Raw genomic sequence first — 21166 nt, forward strand, 5'->3', positions numbered from 1 at the left:
GCTATGAGTTTAAAGCTATGGTTTTCCCAGTAGTGATGTATGGAAATGAGAGCTGGACCATAAAGAAGGCTGATCACCGAAGAATTGATGCTTTTGAATTGTGGTGCTGGAGGAGACTATTGAGAGTCCCATGGACTGCAAGAAGATCAACCCTATCCATTCTGAAGGAAATCAGCCCTGAGTACTCACTGGAAGGACAGATCCTGAAGTTGAGGCTCCAATACTTGGACTACCTCATGAGAAGAGAAGACTCCCTGGAAAAGACCCTGATGTTGGGAAAGATGGAGGGCAGAAGGAGAAGGGGACAACAGAGAACAAGATGGTTGGACAGTGTTCTCGAAGCTACCAACATGAGTTTGACCAAACTGTGGGAGGCAGTGGATGACAGGAGTGCCTGGCGTGCTCTGCTCCATGGGGTCACAAAGAATCGGACACGACTAAACAACTAAACAACAACAGCTGCACTTCACATCACGTGTCCAACCCTCATATTCAAACTGCCTCTTCACGGGGGCTCCTTGAAAGTGGCATTCCCATCAAGGGCTTCTGCAGGGCTTAACCCCATCTTCATTGCCACTTCCGCTATTATGCATTTTTGTGTTTTTTATTATAAACCGGGATCCTTAGATGAAGGGTGGTAAAGAACTAATAATAATAATAATAATATAATGTCATGAACTCTGCACCTTCTTCATGAGGGAGGTAGAAGTTACAATGGCCATTGCAAGACATTGCATAGCTGTGCTTGCAGTAGCCACGTGGACCAGGAATGGTGGCACCACACAATGACTGACAGCAAGAGCTTCAAGCCCCTTAGTCTGCTCAACACCATGCTTCATAGAAGAGACAGGCATCTGGTTCACCAGAAGCGGCTTAGTCCTGCTGGCCACATGACCCAGAAGCTGTATGCCAGCTCCCTTGGCCAATAAAGCGAGATGACCAGCGCAACCCCAGAGTCGGCCACAACTGGACCTAATGGTCAGGGGTCCCTTTACCTTTATAGATGCATGACCTGACTGTCTCCAGGCACTACAGTCATCTACAAGGGATCCCCACATGGCAGGGTTAATGTTGCCAGCCTTCACGTTTGCAGACATCTTTGTAATACAGAGCTGGTCTGCCAACAGGCCTAGTGCCTGAAGCCCCATAGAGCATGTCCTTGGGAATCCTGCCATCTTCCATTCTGTGTACATGACTAAACCACTGAGACAGAAGTGTGAACATGCTGGGAATGTGGGCTTGGGAGAGCACTTTTTTGTCTGAGACTCTGGCCTGCCATGTGATGCCCAAAATCTTCCTGACACAGAGCATATGGAAGTCATTGAGGTGTTGGTCTTGGCAGGTGTAAGCTGCCAACGACTCACTTCCATAAAGCAGCATACTCAACATGCAAGCCTGGTAGACCTTCATCTTGGTCCTTTTGGAGAGGTGAGCCATTGCTGTAGCTGCCTTGCTAAAACACCTGTCCAGCTCAGCATCAATGGAGAGGTTGCTGGTTATGGTGGAGCCCAGGAAGTCAAAATCGTCTACCACCTCAGGTAGTATGGTCACCAGTTCTGCTGCATGGAGTGCTGGCGATGCCCTGCCCAGAATGTTGGTCTTTGTCAGGCTGATGGTGATGCCAAACTCCATGCACGCTTGGGCAAAACAGTTGATGAGTCTCTATAGATCTTCCTCAGAGTGTGCTGCCAAGCAAGTGTCAGTTGCAAACATCTCTCAGATGAGAACCTGCCTACTTTTGTCTTGGCATGGAGACGTGCCATGTTCAATAGACCCTGGTCACTCCTTGAATGAGAGTATACACCATCTTCAGTTGAACTGAAGGTAAAGGAGAGCAATAGGGAGAAGAGAGTTGGGGTGAGAACACAGGCGGACGTCATAGGGAAGTCATCTGAGGGTGAGCCATCAATACTGGATGGTGCTGTGCATGTTTTTGTGAAAGGACGTGATCATCTTTTGAAGCATAGGTGGGCATCATCCTATCTAGTTGAGAGGTGTGAAGAGTATTTTTGGGCTGACAAGATCAAAGGTCTTCGTCGGGTCTATGAAGGCAATGTACAAGATGTGTCTCTGCTCTGAGCATTTCTCCTGCAGCTGGCGCAATGAGAAAATCATGTTGACTATTGACCTCTGCCGCATTGTGACTTAGGATAAACCCTGTCTATGCCAACAATTTAGGAACTGTCTCCAGTGTAACTAAGTCACGTTTTACTCCCTGTGTTTTCTGACTATTCTATGGAAAAATACTTGAAACTGACCTTTGGAGAGTTTGTAAGTAAACCACTTTTAATTTACGAAGCGTATGGTCTTTTTCTATGCAAAAGGAAAAGGGGAAGGAAAAGGTCTAGGAGCCTATATTTCCACGTTTTACTTCACTGCATGTTTTGTGATTTTAAATCTCTGCTGGGGTTCTCTCACCAAAGCGTACCCTAAACCTGAATCTTGGCATCCAGGAATTCTCCTTTATACGTTTTTTTCCTTGTCAGCAACATTTTAAACTATATAATTTGTTACCACAAGATGTGTTGATGACCTTCAGCATATGGCTTTGAAAAAGAGTGTTGGACAAGATCAAGGAGGATGATAGTGTCAACAGTTGCTGGTCATGATAGCTACAATAACCTATGGAGTCCTAGATAATATGTTACTGAAGCCAACTTCTGCATAGCGATCATAGGAAAAGGTGATTGTCTTCATGCCCTGCTTGTGGCCTTGGAGGCATCTAGTTGGCCATTGTGAAAAACAGGGGACTGAACTAGATTTAGGCTGTGGGCTGATCCAATATGATACGCCTTATGTTCTTAAGAAAACAATATGCTATTAATCTGCTTATTGTTTTAGGAATTGGATGGGCTTTATGTCTAAACAGGAAATCAATTCAAGATGCTCCATGTTTGAAAGAGATAAAAGCAGGGGGGTTTATAAAATGTGGGAAACACACCAAAGAAAATGCAAATAATACTTTAAACTGTGACAATTTCCACAAGTTTGTGGGCAGAATTCAGTGCCATACTGGCAAATCTAGGCTGCATAATAAAAATTGGATTTGTACTACAAACCCACTTCCCAAAAAGGCCCCTAGACTTTCTGCAGTAATGAAAGTGACAAGAAAATGTACTGATGGTATAGTATAAAAATTGCTTGGCATGACATTGTATAATCTCCCTTTAAGCAAATGAAAGTAGAACTTGAACTAAACATCAGCCAGGAATGGTACCCAACAAATGCTAAGGAAATTTTAAAAGAGCAACAATATGCATTCTGTTTAATATGGTGTTTCTATTCAATTTACAAAAATGGTTCATTCAAAAATTGTTTATGGACTATGTTCCTGTTTTTTTCAGTCCCTGCTAGAGCTTGCATAAGAGAACTCAATGACAAACTCTGCCTGTAGTAAAGGGGATTGTGCAACTACATTTTACCTGAATAGGGAAATCCTGTGTCACTAGATCTCAGCATATTCCTTTTTTCCTTTGCTGTCCCTCAAAAAAAATAAAAAATAAACTTTGCTTCTTGCAATTTCCACTACATCCACACATGGAAACCTATGGGAATGTGTCAGGGGCTGGTGTGGTTGCTCAAGAGCAAACAGGCAAGACTCCAACCTGTCTTTTCCAGGCTTTATTATCTGTACAAACTATTTACAGTGCAGAGCGTCACAAGTCCATGTCTGCTCAGTCGCTAGCAGAATCTGGGAGTGGGCGGTCCTTATACTGTCCCCAGCATAACAGTCGGGTGACCCCATCCTTCTCCTCCCCTCTCTGCGCCCAAACCTACTGCGCAGAGTGGGCACTGGCAAAGGGGGACTTGCCTCCCCTCTGCTTTGCTCAGGCTCAGTGTTGAGGCTCTCCCTAGCATCTTCTGATCCCTGCGCCCCTTCCCCACTGGAGGCGGGGCTTCCCTCCTTGCCAGAGGAAGAACTGCTTTGCAAGATCTTCAGAGGCTCCCTGTAACATAACTGCCCTTCCACCCAGTGGCGTAGCGTGGGGGGTGCAGGGGGGGCCAGCCACACCGGGCGCAACATCTGGGGGTTAGGGTTAGGGGGTGCAAATCCACGGGTTAGGGGGCGCAAATCCACGGGTTAGGGGGCGCAAATGACTTGCCTTGCCCCGGGTGCTGACAACCCACGCTACGCCACTGCTTCCACCTCTCGCCTCTGAGCTGATGGCAGTTCCCTGACAGAATGCTTTTGTAAAGCACTCCTAATATTGTAACTATCTCTTTTTACTAGACTATTTGTCTCGGTGGCTAGTAGGGTACCCTTCGTTTTCCCTCTACCCATATACCTATGTCAGAGAACATGTTCCTGGAATTGAGCTTCACACAATTATAAAGAAACACAAAATAAATGTATGTTTTTCTCCCTTTTCCGCTTTTGAAACATAGCTTCAACATGTATATGCAGGTTAGGAGTGACCATAAACTTCACAAGTTGGATTTTGTTTTTTAAAATGCTTTTTAAAAAAAAACCACACAACTGAATACATGGTTATATTAAGAGTCTGAAATATATTTGAGAGGAAGTGTTGTACTATATAGCATCTGAACAAAGACAGAAGAAATGAATATCATTTCATTGCATCCCCTCTAACTAATCTATTGCTCTACCTTGAGTTATAATTCTAAAGGCATCGAAATTCTATTGAGAGGCAAAAACAACAACACCCAAAAAACTGATTCTGGAGGGGAAATGGGAGGACAACACAGAAAATTGCAATGGATTGCAACATTTTACAAATACACCGGTACCTCAGGTTAAAAACTTAATTCGTTCTGGAGGTCTGTTCTTAACCTGAAACTGTTCTTAACCTGAAGCACCACTTTAGCTAATGGGGCCACCCATTGCCGCTGCACCGCTGCTGCGCAATTTCTGTTCTCATCCTGAAGCAAAGTTCTTAACTCGAGGTACTATTTCTGGGTTAACGGACTCTATAACTTGAAGCGTATGTAACCTGAAGCGTATGTAACCTGAGGTACCACTGTAACAGCATCTGCATTCTCTCCATAAACAGTGAGTGTACTGATTATGTCTCTTCTGGGAAAAACAGGTAACATGGAAGCACAGAGACTAGGGTTTTTAAGAAATATAATTTATTTTACACATGCTTTGATGCAGAGGAAGTTTGCAGCATTCACATTTCCAGAGGGAGTTGTCCTACCCAGAAGCATAGCACTGAATTCAGAGGCATCCTAAGCACCATGCCCCTGTCTCTCTGCAGCAGCCTGCTCCAGCCAGCCAACATGCTTGCCGCCCTCCAGCTCCACCATGCAGTTCTGTCTCCTTCCTCCTTCTCCTTCCCAGCAACACTTGCAGAAAACAATGCCTCCCCCTTCCGTTTGCAGCATCCGTCCCCCCTCCCATCATCCTGGCAACCTCTGTCTCTCAAGCCAGTGGATTGCAAATGGCATTTCTTTTTTCCCTGTTGCTTACCTCAGGCCAGGAATAATCCTACCCCAAGGTAATCCTAATGGGGCAGAGAGTCTGATGGTGTGATGATCGCTTTCTATTATCAAGCAAACCTGGCCATTATCACCGCCTTGGGGAACCTAGCAGATACTATTTCCTGGCTGTTGCTAAATTCATGCATTTATGAGTTTGCTCAAGTCCTAACCCTCCACTGAATGTACAGATTATGAGGGTTCTACCCTCCCCCATGGGACGCGAGTGGCGCTGTAGGTTAAACCACAGAGCCTAGGGCTTGCCGATCAGAAGGTCGGCGGTTCGAATTCCTGCGGCGGGGTGAGCTCCCGTTGCTCAGTCCCTGCTCCTGCCAACCTAGCAGTTCGAAAGCACGTCAAAGTGCAAGTAGATAAATAGGTACCACTCCGGCGGGAAGGTAAACGGCGTTTCCGTGCGCTGCTCTGGTTCGCAAGAAGCAGCCTAGTCATGCTAGCCACATGACCCAGAAGCTGTACGCCGGCTCAGATGAGTGCCGCAACCCCAGAGTCAGCCATGACTGGACCTAATGGTCAGGGGTCACTTTACCTTTACGTTTTACCCTCCCCCATATCAATTCCCTACTCCCTCAACCATTCCTCATAAGGCTTGGTGGGGTAGTGGGGGGACAAGACAATTCTGAAGATCTTAGTGACATGCCAGAAAGAGAGGATACCTGAGGGCACTCAGGGCCCCAAATAGTTACAGCATCACACTGGGGTAGAAGAAATTTAATAGATTTGGTTCGCCTAGGTGCTATGCAGCTGTCAGATTGGATATAGGGATGATGGGGTGGAAAAAATGCACAGCAGTTGAGTCTTCATTATTCAAAATTCAACAACTAGCAGTCCTCTGGATTTCTCTCAAGCCTTAGAAGTTCCATTGTGATACAGAACAGCAATAAAGAGAAGCACGTCAATTTTTACATTAGCACAGCCAGAGATTAATTTTAGTTGAGGCACTGGGTAAAGAAAAACGATAGAGGCTGAATTATATAGCTTTGCCCAGGTCACAGCCACAACATATATTTGAGGCACTCTTGCACCATTTGACTTCCCCAGAGAATACTGGCAGCTGCACTTTGTTAAGGATGCTGGCACTGCCCCTGGGCCTGGCCTTTCTTGCCTGCCTCTAGGGAATGTTGACAATTCCTTTATTTCCTTTCCTTTTTGAATTTGTGTTTCTTGAAGAAAGGACACGCACGTCAAAAACATACGAGAAGGAAGCAAGGAAACAGCTGAATTAAAAGTAAACGTAACACACGTAACATGCAAATTTGGGCCATTTCATTCACAACCCTTGAAAAGAACTATTATCGGGCATAAGGTCAGTAACATTTCCCCCCTTAATTTTTTGTTATTTTATCTTATCACATATTGTTGTTGCTGTTGTTTTGTTGTTTAGTTGTGTCCAACTCTTCGTGATCCCTTGGACCAAAGCGCACCAGGCACTCCTGTCTTCCACTGCCTCTCGCAGTTTGGTCAAACTCATGTTGGTAGCTTTGAGAACACTGTCCAACCATCTCATCCTCTGTCGTCCCCTTCTCCTTATGCCCTCAATCTTTACCAACATCAGGGTCTTTTCCAGGGAGTCTTCTCTTCTCATGAGGTGGCCAAAGTATTGGAGCCTCAGCTTCACGATCTGTCCTTCCAGTGAGCACTCAGGGCTGATTTCCTTCAGAATGGAGAGGTTTGATCTTCCTGCAGTCCATGGGACTCTCAAGAGTCTCCTCCAGCATCATAATTCAAAAGCATCAATTCTTTGGTGATCAGCCTTCTTTGTGGTCCAGCTCTCACTTCCATACATCACTACTGGGAAAACCATAACCTATACGGACCATATAACAATACAAACGTTTGAGAGATACAGAAGGAACCAATGGCTTAGGTTTAGAAACATTGGTCAAAACATGGGGCCCCACAAAGTCCCCTCTTGTCCCTTTTCGTGATCACCCACATTAATAATAATAATAATAATAATTTATTATTTGTACCCCGCCCATCTGGCTGGGTTTCCCCAGCCACTCTGGGCGGCTTCCACAGAAACCAAAAAACACTAAAATATCATACATTAAAAGCTTCCCTGAATAGGGCCGCCTTAAGATGTCTTCTGAATGTCAGGTAGTTGTCCATCACCTTGACATCCAATGGGAGGGCATTCCACAGGGTGGGCGCCACCACCGAAAAGGCCCTCTGCCTGGTTCCCTGTAGCTTCGCTTCTCATAATGAGGGAACCGCCAGAAGGCCCTCGGCGCTGGACCTCAGTGTCCGGGCAGAACGATGGGGGTGGAGACGCTCCTTCAGGTATACTGGGCCGAAGCCGTTTAGGGCTTTAAAGGTCAACACCAGCACTTTGAATTGTGCTCGGAAACGTACTGGGAGCCAATGTAGGTCTTTCAAGACCGGTGTTATGTGGTCTCGGCGGCCGCCCCCAGTCACCAGTCTAGCTGCTGCATTCTGGATTAGCTGTAGTTTCCGAGTCACCTTCAAAGGTAGCCCCACGTAAAGCGCATTGCAGTAGTCCAAGCGGGAGATAACTAGAGCATGCACCACTCTAGCCAGACAGTCCGCGGGCAGGTAGGGTCTCAGCCTGCGTACCAGGTGGAGTTGGTAGACAGCTGCCCTGGATACAGAATTGACCTGCGCCTCCATGGACAGCTGTGAGTCCAAAATGACTCCCAGGCTACGCACCTGGTCCTTCAGGGGCACAGTTACCCTATTCAGGACCAGGGAGTCCTCCACACCAGCCCGCCCCCTGTCCCCCAAAAACAGTACTTCTGTCTTGTCAGGATTCAACCTCAATCCATTAGCCGCCATCCATCCTCCAACCGCCTCCAGGCACTCACACAGGACCTTCACCGCCTTCACTGGTTCTGATTTGAAAGAAAGGTAGAGCTGGGTATCATCTGCATATTGATGGACACCCAGTCCAAACCCCCTGATGATCTCTCCCAGCGGCTTCATATAGATGTTAAAAAGCATGGGGGAGAGGACGGAACCCTGAGGCACCCCACAAGTGAGGGCCCAAGGGTCTGAACACTCATCTCCCACCACCACTTTCTGAACACGGCCCAGGAGGAAGGAGCGAAACCACTGTATAACAGTGCCCCCAGCTCCCAACCCCTCTAGACGGTTCAGAAGGATGTTATGGTCGATTGTATCAAAGGCCGCTGAGAGATCCAGCAGAACTAGGAAACAACTCTCACCTTTGTCCCTAGCTCGCTGGAGATCATCAACCAGTGCGACCAAGGCAGTTTCAGTCCCATGATGAGGCCTGAACCCTGATTGGAAGGGATCCAAATGGTCCGCATCCTCCAGGCGTGCCTGGAGTTGTTCAGCAACCACACGCTCAATCACCTCGCCCAAGAATGGAAGATTTGAGACTGGGCGATAGTTGGCCATACTGGCCGGGTCTAAAGATGGTTTTTTAAGAAGCGGTTTAATGACCGCCTCTTTCAGCGGATCTGGGAATGTTCCCTCACAGAGGGAAGCATTCACCACCCCGCAGAGCCCATTGCCCAGCCCTTCCCGGCTTGCTTTTATTAGCCAGGATGGGCAAGGATCAAGGAGACAGGCAAGCAGCCTGTCCACATCCTCGGGGGTAACGGATTGAAATTGATTCCATGCAACTTGACTAGACAGGGCTCTAGCACTCTCCCTCCCCGGCCCTGCTCCCACGGTGGTGTCTAGCTCCTTCCGAATATGAGTGATTTTATCTGCAAAAAACTTTGCAAAATCGTTGCAGGAGATCTTGGGGTCTTTACAAGGCCCCGGTGGTAAAGGTGGTTCCGTTAAATTGCGGACCACCTGAAAGAGTCTTCGGATAGTGACGATTATGATCAGTCCAAAGGATGGGGAGACAGGGGTCTGTATATGGTTCATGACCTTGCTCAAAAGGGGCATCCCAGCTCAGAAGTTTCTCTCATATATATTTTGTGCACAAGGCACAAAACCACAGCTCGCCCCTATACACGAAGCCAAGCCAGAGCACAACTAAATGCAGCACAGCCATCTTCTCAGAAAAACTCTTCACAAGCTCAAGAGGTCAAGACACGAAAGCTTTAGCAACTAATCTACACTTAATGACCCACCCAGTGGTATTCAGAATATCACTCATGAAATCACCCAAGATATCCCTCAAGTAATTAAGGAACAAAAGAAGAAAAGGCACACTAATCTAGGAACTTCCTCTCTGCCCAGAACGTTGGAGGCTATACACCACACCCCTCAACAGTATTTATAGGAACTCAAACACCAGATTCTGCTCTGTTCCAGTAACAAGAAGCCGAAAGCACCAGCCTGAAGATGACGAGTGAGACCTCGTCGAAACGTCGCCCAGACACCCCGACTCTTACACGGGAAGACACCCGAAGACACCAAAACCTGCATTCCTGTACCCGTGAAAATCTACGAAAGCATATATACATACATATATACACACACACACACACACACACACACACACACATACATACAATTTCAACATAACAAATTGTCAAAACAAATCATCTTCATTATTTCCCCCCTTTTTCTCTCTCCCCTCCCCAATAGACCCTCCCTCCCTCCCCCCCCAGACTTCCCTCAGCTCCTCTCTCTGATTTCTCAACTCATATTGTTCTCTGCATATTGTAAAATTGTATACATCCTTATATTATCTATCCACTATATTAACCCTCAATACATTTGTGTATGTTTATTCAAAACCTGCCAAGGAGTCCAGTTCATTTTGTTGCCTTTTTAAATAATTTGTTAAAAGTTCCCATTCTTCTTTAAAGTCACAGTTGTCCTGAACTCGCAATTTGCATGTCAGTTTCACCAGTTCCGCATAGTTCATCAATTTCTCTTGCCACTGTTCTTTTGTCGGGGTTTCCTCATTCTTCCGTCCTTGTGCTATCAAGACTCTTGCCGCTATTGTAGCATACATAAATAAGTCCTTTATTTTCCTTGGCAGGTCTTGTCCTACAATCCCTAACAAGAATGCTTCTGGGTTTTTTTTTACAAATGTCATTTTAAACATTTTCTTCAACTCATTCTATATCATTTCCCAATTTTTTTAAAAATTTCTCTGCATTCCCACCACATATGGTAAAAGGTCCCTTCCTTTTCTCTACATTTCCAACATATGTTTGACCCACCCAGCTCAGAAGTGTCATAACAATGTAAAAAGTCTATTGGATCAGGCCTATGGCCCATCTAGTCCAGCCATCCTGTTCTGCCAGTGGCCAACCACATTCCCCAATAGGAAACCAGCAAGAGCACTTTCCCCTCCCACAGTTTCCAGCATCTGGTATTCAGAAGCATTGCCTCCATGGTCTTTGAGCATGAACTGAGCATGCAGGGGTGAGTTCCCATTTTTCTGTGGGTCGATGATCCTGAGGTGGTTGCTACCCCAAGTTCCTGTCCTGGGTTAAAGGGTTTCTTTCCAATGAAAGGAAGCACTCTCTCAGTACTGCCATTTAGCAACAGGTCTTCTGCCAAAAAGATTGCATAAGGGAGAGAGAAAGAAAAGGAGTTCCAGGAGCACAAAGGCAGCAGGGATAAATTTAGTGCTGGAACACGCCATGGGGGGGAAGTCTGTTGTGGCAGACCTTTGTGTTAATTGCATTTCAGCCTGTGCATCCTGAGCCCTCGTCCCACTATCTGACCACATGTGCTAAAGTTTCTCCTTCTGATCTCGCCTATCACCTACAGCGTTTTTTCACAAGTCTCTTGTAAAGCTTGGCAGGCTGGATTTTCTCCCCAATGTAGTTAAGTTGGTTTCTGGTTTCCTACGTTGATGGCTGTTCCCCACCCTTTGCCCCCCAGAAGGCACTAGAACAGAATTTCTCAACCTTGGGTCTCCAACATCGTTGGGCTGCAACTCCCATCATCCAGAACCAACAGGAGCAGCAGCATAGGCGCCGACTCCATGGGGCTTGAGGGGGCTTGAGCCCCCTCAAAAATTTTTTTGGGGGGGCTCAGCCCCCCCAATAATCTCGGGCGCCGCCGCCGTCCCCCGCCTCCTCCCCACCTGCTCCCTCGCCAGCCAGCCAGCCAGCCGCGCGCCCTAGCCGGAGAGCCCCGGCCGTCCCCCGCGAGATTAGGGAATCCCCGGGGGCGGGGGCTCCTGCCTCTAGCCCCAGGTTTCCCGCATATCAGCTGTTCCGGAGCTGATAAATAGGCAGCAGCACGCTCTCCCCTATTCGCTCACGAGGGGGCGGCGCCACTTTATTTGCATATTCATGAGCTTATTTGCATATTCATGAGCTTATTTACATTTCACGAGCTTTCCCGCCCCCCCCCAATATTTTTTATAAGTCCGCGTCCCTGAGCAGCAGTCAGGGATGATGAGAGTGGCGACCCAACATATGGGAACCCAAGGTTGGGAAAGGCTGCAGTAGAGTATCAGGATCACATTGCTTCTCTGTTGAGATTTGACCCTCCCCCATCTCCCCCTGCAAAGACCCAAAGGGTCAGGGAAGTGTTTCCAAGAGCAACAGGTAGCATGTTGCCTCCTTATAGGGGGCCACAGTCCAGTAAATGAATAAATAAATAAATACAATTTCCCTCTGGAATTTTGTCATGAAGCTTCAAGATGTTGTTCCCAACCCCCATGGGGAGGCCCTGTAATGCACATATTTGGAAACTCTCAAATGTACATTGGACTCTCCTAAAAGGCTGCAGTTTGAACTTTAATTCATAATAGCCCTTAGAGCCATGGTTCCCAAAACCACTTTAAAAATTGCTAAGAGGGTCTTGGCAGACCACTATAGTGGTTTTTCTGCCTGTTTCTAGATTCAGGTAGATCTGACGCAGTCAAAATATATAAAAATATACTTTAAAAATTGTCCAGTAGCACCTTAGAGACCAACTAAGTTTGTTCTTGGTATAAGCTTTCATGTGCATGCACACTTCTTCAGATACACTGAAACAGAAGTCACCAGACCCTTATATATAGTGGGAGGCTGGGGTGGGGTTTTTATCAGGAGGGTAATAGGAGATGGGTGATTGGCTCAGTGGGTATGGTAAATCTGTTGACGACTGTTAACAACTGCAATTAGTCCTACAGGAAAAAGCAGGGGAAAGTATGCAGATGATAAGCACATGTATTGAGACAGGAATCCAGTATTAAGACCAGGTCTCTCCATAGTTTTCAGTTTAGTGATAAGTCGTAATTCAGCAACTTCTCTTTCAAGTTTGTTTCTTCAAACTTAAAACCATGGATAGACCTGGTCTGAACAGAGACATTGGATTCTTATCTCATTATACATGACTAAGCCATTTCTCACCTTCTCACCCCTTGCCTTTTCCTGTAAGACCTATTGCAGTCGTTAAGAGTCGTCAACAGGCTCATCTCAGCTATCTGCCAATCTCCCATTCCCACCACCCTTCTGAGTAATACCCCTCCCCACTTTCTCACTATATAGAAGGATCTGGCAACTTCTGGTTCAGTGTATCTGAAGAAGTGGAGCAGATCATTAAGCAAACAGTCTGTGAGCACCTAGAAAGGAATGCTGTGATCACCAATAGTCAGCATGGATTTCTGAAAAATAAGTCATGTCAGACTAACCTGATCTCGTTTTTTGACAGAATTACAAGCCTGGTAGATGAAGGGAACGCAGTGGATGTAGCCTACCTTGATTTCAGCAAAGCATTTGACAAGGTGCCCCATGATATTCTTGTAAAGAAGCTGGTAAAATGCGGTCTTGACTATGCTACCACTCAGTGGATTTGTAACTGGCTGACTGACCGAACCCAAAGGGTGCTCATCAATGGTTCCTCTTCATCCTGGAGAAGAGTGACTAGTGGGGTGCCACAGGGTTCTGTCTTGGGCCCGGTCTTATTCAACATCTTTATCAACGACTTGGATGATGGACTCAAGGGCATCCTGATCAAATTTGCAGATGACACCAAACTGGGAGGGGTGGCTAACACCCCAGAGGACAGGATCACACTTCAAAACGACCTTGACAGATTAGAGAACTGGGCAAAAACAAACAAGATGAATTTTAACAGGGAGAAATGTAAAGTATTGCACTTGGGCAAAAAAAATGAGAGGCACAAATACAAGATGGGTGACACCTGGCTTGAGAGCAGTACATGTGAAAAGGATCTAGGAGTCTTGGTTGACCACAAACTTGACATGAGCCAACAGTGTGACGCGGCAGCTAAAAAAGCCAATGCAATTCTGGGCTGCATCAATAGGAGTATAGCATCTAGATCAAGGGAAGTAATAGTGCCACTGTATTCTGCTCTGGTCAGACCACACCTGGAGTACTGTGTCCAGTTCTGGGCACCACAATTCAAGAAGGACACTGACAAACTGGAACGTGTCCAGAAGAGGGCAACCAAAATGGTTAAAGGCCTGGAAACGATGCCTTATGAGGAACGGCTAAGGGAGCTGGGCATGTTTAGCCTGGAGAAGAGGAGGTTAAGGGGTGATATGATAGCCATGTTCAAATATATAAAAGGATGTCACATAGAGGAGGGAGAAAGGTTGTTTTCTACTGCTCCAGAGAAGCGGACACGGAGCAATGGATCCAAACTACAAGAAAGAAGATTCCACCTAAACATTAGGAAGAACTTCCTGACAGTAAGAGCTGTTCGACAGTGGAATTTGCTGCCAAGGAGTGTGGTGGAGTCTCCTACTTTGGAGGTCTTTAAGCAGAGGCTTGACAACCATATGTCAGGAGTGCTCTGATGGTGTTTCCTGCTTGGCAGGGGGTTGGACTCGATGGCCCTTGTGGTCTCTTCCAACTCTATGATTCTATGATTCTATGATTCTAAGTGTGCATGCACACGAAAGCTCATACCAAGAACTAACTTAGTTGGTCTTTAAGGTGCTACTGGAAGGAATTTTTTTATTTTGACTATGGCAGACCAACACGGCTACCTATCTGTAACTGGAAGTTTGTTTCTGAAATTCTTTGGTAATAAGACAGCTGCTTTGAGATCCTGTATTGAACGTCCTGGGAAACTGAAGTGTTCTCCTACTGGCTTCTCTGTCGTGATTCCTGATGCCAGATTTATGTCCATTTATCCTTTGGTGTAGGGTTTGGCCTGCTTGTCCACTATGAAGGGCACTGCTGGCATTTGATGGCATGCACAATGTTAGAAGATAAGCAATTAAATAGGCCTGAGATGATATGTTTGATGTTGTTGGGTCCAGTGATGGTGTTGTCTGGGTGTATGTGGCAGCAAAGTTGGCATCTGGGTTTATTGCAGGCTCTGGTACCAGTGTCCATGTTAAGTCTACTTGCTGTATTATTGTGGGTGAGGAGTTGTTTAAGATTGGGTGGCTGTCTATAGGCAATGAAAAGTCTTCCTCCTGGAGCTGGGAAAGAGAATTGTCATTGTCTAGGAGAGGTTGTAAATCTCTGATGATGCGTTGAACTGTTTAAGTTGGGAGCTGTATGTGATTACTAGTGGTGTTCTGTTATTTTCTCTTTTGGGTCTGCCTTGCAGCAAGTTCTGCCTGTTGTTCACCAATTGCAATGCACTACGCTAGGTGATGTATATGAAATTCAAATTTTAATACATTTTTAAAATAAATAAGAATGCTGGTATGAAAAATACAATTAAAATTGGTATGGAAGGTGGATGTTCTTCATTCACATACCATGCATCACCTGAATGAAGTGCATGGACCACTGGAAGTCCAGAGACCACATTTTAGGAGCCCCTGGCCTAGAGAATAGGTTTGCATTACCTTGGTGGATGCAACTTCAAGATGGGTTTATCTTCAGCCTTGCCCAATGAAAACAAATGGTTGCCTCTCTTTCTATCAGAGGTTCAGTGCATTGGCGTAAGGAACGCCTGGCAAACTCACCTTCAGTGGAGCTTGGTTTCTTTCTGTACAATCTGGGTGACTATCCTAAGCCCTGCACATGATGGTAGACACAAGCTCAGATACTATTACTTTTTTCATCCTACGTCTTGACTGTTGGAACCTGAATTAAGGGAATGCTTTAAATAGAAAATAATTTTTCCTTTATGTCTTTGACAAATAGTCCCTTTGGAAAGTTCTGAAGATGCGTCTAATAGAATCAAGGGCAAGAAGATGCCTTTTTTAGTATTGCCTAACTGAGCGGAAAATAAATCCTTAAGCCTTCTAGTGGTTCATTGCATCCCGTTAAGCCGCAGTTTTATGGGTGGTGGCGGCTGGCTCTGCTCAGGCTCTCATTGTGTGGTAAACTTTGCCCAGTTCATAGAGGCTGGGGAAGCTCTTTCACAGATGATTGGCTGTGAGTTAGCTGGCAATTTTGGAGTTAGTTGGCATCCATCTCGGGAGACAATTCTCCTTTGGGAGGACTGCACCTTTGGGGGTGAAGTCAAACTACCTAAACCAGGGGTCTGCAACCCGCGGCTCCGGAGCCACATGTGGCTCTTTTACACCTTTGCCGCGGCTCCGGGGCGGATACTAGCGAGGGGAGGAGGCGCATTGTGCGCCCCGACACTCCCCACTGTGGCGGGCGCTGTACTGGCTGTGACGTCGCATGGGGGCAGTGCGTGCGTTAGTCACGCACCGTCCCAAAGTTACCTTCCCACCCGCTGTCAGATCGGAGGGCAGCGGCGCGCATGCTTTAAATGTTGCAATGGTTTTGCGGCTCCCAGGTTTTTTTTTCTTCGGAAACGGGTCCAAGTGGCTCTTTTTGTCTTAAAGGTTGCAGACTCCTGACCTAAACTGACTGATGTCCATTAGGTTTTTTCTTTCTTATTTGCTTTCAGGATTCGAGGAAGTGTCCCAGATGCATTTCATGTTCTGGACCCAGCTACAGGGCATGATGGTGTCGTGCTTTGACTTGCTCTGGTGGCTGCATTTTTCCCCTCAGTCCCTTCAGTGGCTTCTGCTTCCATTCCACGTTCTCATCCCAGGTCTATGAGAATCCAGGTAACTATTCCAGGTCCATTGATGCAGGAGCCTCTGTGATGGCAGATGCCTCCCTGGTTACTGGAGGGAATGGCTCTGAAGGAGCTACATAGGTTGATCCTGCCTATAGGTGGGTTGGCATGCCTGTCTCAACCAGGCTGAGCTCAACCCAGCGAACAACAGCCTAGACTTTTGGCCTATTTGCCTAGGTATGAAGTCTTGGGCTTTGGATGTTCAGGGCAGCCATTTGGCTGGCCAGTGATAGACCTCTTTGCAAACCTGGGGTGGATCTACACGGGGGGGGGGAGCTATAAATAAGTCAGAAATTAAATTGTTACAGCAAAAGGGGAGGGAAATGCTATGGGAAATTTACTCTCCAGTGCCATCTGGTGTTGCATGTTTATAACGCATTTAGAACGCTGTTTTTCGACTAATGTAGCTGAGTCCTTGGTCACTGCACAGCTTGGAGCATTCATCTCATGCTTCCCATACGGGGAGTGGATATTTTATTCTATGGTGTCATTGAGACTCACTGTTAACATTCCCTCTTGTTACTCTGATTCCTCCTGTGATCCAGAAGATTCAACCGCTATAGGCCAGGGTGCTCGTTGTGGCCCCACTATGACCAAGGAGGCCTCTGTTTTGGGATCTCCTCATCCTCTCCATGCAAAACCTATAGACACTTCCAGACCACCAGGATCTGCTGCTACAGAGCTCAGCTGTGCATCTCCAGCTGATACTTATTTGTCTAACAGATTGACAGCTGAAAGGCTCTGGCTGACTGAAATGGTCATTTCTTGAGTGTTGTGACTGCATTGTCTTCCAGGAGGGCTTCTAATCACATCCATGGTTGCGCATGTGGGATCTATTTGGTCTGGGGTTCTACTGCTGAGGTAGAGCCAGTGGCTAGAGTGCTATGCAACTTGTTATGCAATAAAAAAAATAAGTTTTGACAGAAAACCTGAAAATCAGACATTACAAACATTGCCAGCAACTGATGTCCTTCCTTATGGCCTCCCTGCTCAGTTTGTGATTTTTATTTCCTTCTCATGTGTGTGTGTTTTTAACTGATTTGCAATGTTCCAGAATCACTGTGTACTTTCTAATCAGTTTGAAAATCTCTGATTATAAAGGTGGGATCAAGGAGAGTGACCGATAAGCAGATCTCCGCTATGTATCCCAAGGAACAACCCAGCTCTCCTATTGCAACTCATCATATAGGGGAACTGAAAAAAAGAAAATGCTACTTTGATGTGGCAATACTGAAAGAGCTGGCACAAACTGAATACATCATAAATGATACAAGCCAAAGGCACACAAAACAGTACAAGGGTATTGTTTAGTGTCGATGGTTTGCTGTACAATATCGCCTTGCCCCACACGGGATCACTCAGCCACTTGGGTCAGCGGAATTGGCACAACTGCAGGTGCCATGTCATACCCCTTTCACATTTGCAGGGCCGGCCCACCAATGTTGCGGGGTGAGGCAGCTGCCTTGGGCGGCACCCAAGAGACGCAGCACTGAGGAGGAAGTTATGCTGCAAGGCCACCGCTCTAAACATTAACCACACTGGTCTTGACTGGAAAACCTCCGTGTGAAGCAGACACACCCGTCCATATCGCAAGGCATGAGTAAAGGGAGTACAGCAAAGCCTGGTGCTTCTGCTCATTTTGCTGGTCTCTCAATGTTGTTGTTTAGTCATTTAGTCATGTCCAACTCTTCGTGACCCCCTGGACCAGAGCACTCCAGGCACTCCCGTCTTCAACCAGTGTGGTGTAGTGGTTAAGAGCGGTGGACTCATAATCTGGTGAACTGGGTTCGCGTCTCTGCTCTTCCACATGCAGCTGCTGGGTGACCTTGGGCTAGTCACACTTCTCTGAAGTCTCTCAGCCCCACTCACCTCACAGAGTGTTTGTTGTGGGGGAGGAAGGGAAAGGAGAATGTTAGCCGCTTTGAGACTCCTTCGGGTAGTGATAAAGCAGGATATCAAATCCAAACTCTCCTCCTCCTCCTCCTCCTTCTTCAACTGTCTCCCGCAGTTTGGTCAAACTCATGCTGGTAGCTTTGAGAACACTATCTAACCATCTTGTCCTCTGTCGTCCCCTTCTCCTTGTGCCCTCCATCTTTCCCAACATCAGGGTCTTTTCCAGGGAGTCTTCTCTTCTCATGAGGTGGCCAAAGTCTTGGAGCCTCAGCTTCAGGATCTGTCCTTCCAGTGAGCACTCAGGGCTGATTTCCTTAAGACTGGATAGGTTTGATCTTCTTGCAGTCCATGGGACTCTCAAGAGTCTCCTCCAGCACCAGAATTCAAAAGCATCCATTCTTTAGTGATCATACTCAGCATCATTTCTGCAGGGCCAGTTAAAACCTTCTACCTCCCCCCCCCCTACTTGATTCCTTCTCCGCTTTGAAAAAAGAAAATTACAATAAAGGCCTTGGGTGTTGCTATTTGCACTGGGGATACTGAATTTATGGGTTTTAGTGTGGATTTTTTTTTTTTTTTTTTTTTGAGAACCAGTGTGGTGTAGTGGTTAAGAGCGGTAGTCTTGTAATCTGGAGAACCGGGTTCGCGTCTCCGCTCCTCCACATGCAGCTGCTGGGTGACCTTGGGCCAGTCACACTTCTCTGAAGTCTCTCAGCCCCACTCACCTGACAGAGTGTTTGTTGTGGGGGAGGAAGGGAAAGGAGAATGTTAGCCGCTTTGAGACTCCTTAATAGGAGTGAAAGGCGGGATATCAAATCCAAACTCTTCTTCTTCTTCTTCTAGTTTATTTTGTTTTAAATCCTTGTAATTTTGGCTACCTGATTATAGCCAGATGTGGCAGAATGGCATGTATATATTTGAATTATACACAACTGACAAATGTTCTTCAAATGTTCCCTGTACTTATTTACCACGGCAGTCTCTATTTTTCCTTCCTTGTCTTTGATAAGTTTGTATTTTGTATTTTGCCTTTTGGGGACGCATTTTCAAAATGCACCCCCCAAACTAGGTAGTAAAGTTTGAAGCCATTTTATAACCAGATCTATTCTGGGATTTGATGTTCTATCAAGCATTTTAATACATCCCCAGTTGAGGATACAGATGGTCAGACACAACCCCTGGAGGTATTTGCGTATTTCAGGGGAGAAAGGGAATAAATGTGTCCAACTGGGTTGTCTCCTCCAGGCTCAAGATCAACAGAGCAGTCGCCATAGGATTGATGCAGAGAAAACATTTCTACTCCGCTTTCCTCAAATACATCCGAGGTCCCAATTTTTCTCAGGTTGTGTTACTGTGTGAGTGGATTTGAGAAGCGCTGTGCAGAGGCGTAGGAAGGGGGGGTGCGGTGGGTGTGGCTCACCTCAGGTGTCATGACTGAGGGGGTGACAAAATGGCAGGCAAGTGGGTGGCACACCTCGCGCCCGGTGGCAGCAGCTCTTCTGACCTGGCGGCAGAGAGCATCCCTCCTCAGCTGTGGCGAGGCGCACCCGGCCGCAGCAGCTCTGTTGCCGGGTCATCTCTGACCCAGCTGCGGAGAGCAGGAGGAGAGTGAGCAGCAGCTTCCCTGCCCCCTCCTACCCTGAACTGTGGTGCGTGGAAGGGCACCCTACACGCCCCGCCCCCCTCAGGAGAGCACCCGCCCTGGGCAGTGCGAGTATATGCTACACTACTGATGCTGTGGCAGCTTTTAGGAGGGCAGAGAGTGCACATCCTCTTCCTGAGGAGCAGGCATGAAGCATGGAAATGAGGAGACTGGAAACAGTACAGTGGTACCTCGGGTTACATACGCTTCAGGTTACAGACTCCGCTAACCCAGAAATAGTACCTCGGGTTAAGAACTTTGCTTCAGGATGAGAACAGAAATCGTGCTCCGGCGGCGCAGTGGCAGCAGGAGGCCCCATTAGCTAAAGTGGTGCTTCGGGTTAAGAACAGTTTCAGGGTAAGAACAGACCTCCAGAACAAATTAAGTACTTAACCCAAGGTACCACTGTACTGGGATGGCAATAGTCTTTGGTATACATTGGGATCTTCAGAGCCTTGGCAAAGTATTGCTTCAAGAATTTAAACCATGGGTAGTCAAACTAAGGCCCGGGGGCTGGATCCGGCCCAATCACCTTCTAAATTCGGCCCGTAGACAGTCTGGGAATCAGCATGTTTTTACAGGTGTAGAATGTGTGCTTTTATTTAAAATGCATCTCTGGGTTATTTGTGGGGCATAGGAATTCGTTCTTATTTTTCCCTTCAAAATATAGTCCGGCCCCCCACAAGGTCTGAGGGACAGTGGACCGGCCCCCTGCTGAAAAAATTTGCTGACCCCTGATTTAAACCTTTCAGAACATAGAAACCTTTGGAAATCTGGTATATAAACCAAAAGGCCTGAAGAAATAACAGGAAAGAGAAGCCCATCAAGAAGTTTATGATGCAGAGGCATGTGGCATGCTGCGACATCAGTGGGCATGGAAATGAAGGCATGCCGTTGCGGAGAGTTTGGAGCGCCTGGTGGTTTGAACATGCCCGGCTTCAGTCATGTCTATCGGAGTGGCAATTCAAGTCCTGCATGAAGCAGAGAGTCATATTGCGACCTGTGAGACGAATACTGAAGCAGTGTACTGGTGAAAGCTCACTGAGGCCGAGGGCAACATGAATGGCCAAATGTCCAACATCACAGTGACCTACAAAGATGGGCATGTGGCACAACTAGAGCAGGTGTACATTTGGGGCAGCAAAATCCAGTTCCTCGTCTTGCCAAATAGGCTGAAAAACGTGTCAATGCTGAAAAGCATGAAGAAAAAAACCGGGGCTCTGGGGCCGAAATGGGGCAAACCAGAATGCCCTGAATGCCCAGGTAGCTGCCAGAGGAAGAGAGCGTGGCAACATCTTCCAGAAGTGGTGGTAA

General features: G+C 46.8%; 1 pseudogene across 1 annotated transcript; it reads left to right on the forward strand.

The window, feature by feature from the left end:
* The first annotated feature begins 20777 nt into the window (after nucleotides 1–20777).
* LOC309539750 (small nuclear ribonucleoprotein Sm D3 pseudogene) lies at nucleotides 20778–21166 on the forward strand (annotated as a pseudogene). The gene has a single exon. The product of its transcript is annotated as a small nuclear ribonucleoprotein Sm D3 pseudogene (transcript).

Source organism: Podarcis vaucheri, assembly GCF_965113315.1.
Source record: "Podarcis vaucheri genome assembly, chromosome: 8".
Taxonomy (NCBI): domain Eukaryota; kingdom Metazoa; phylum Chordata; class Lepidosauria; order Squamata; family Lacertidae; genus Podarcis; species Podarcis vaucheri.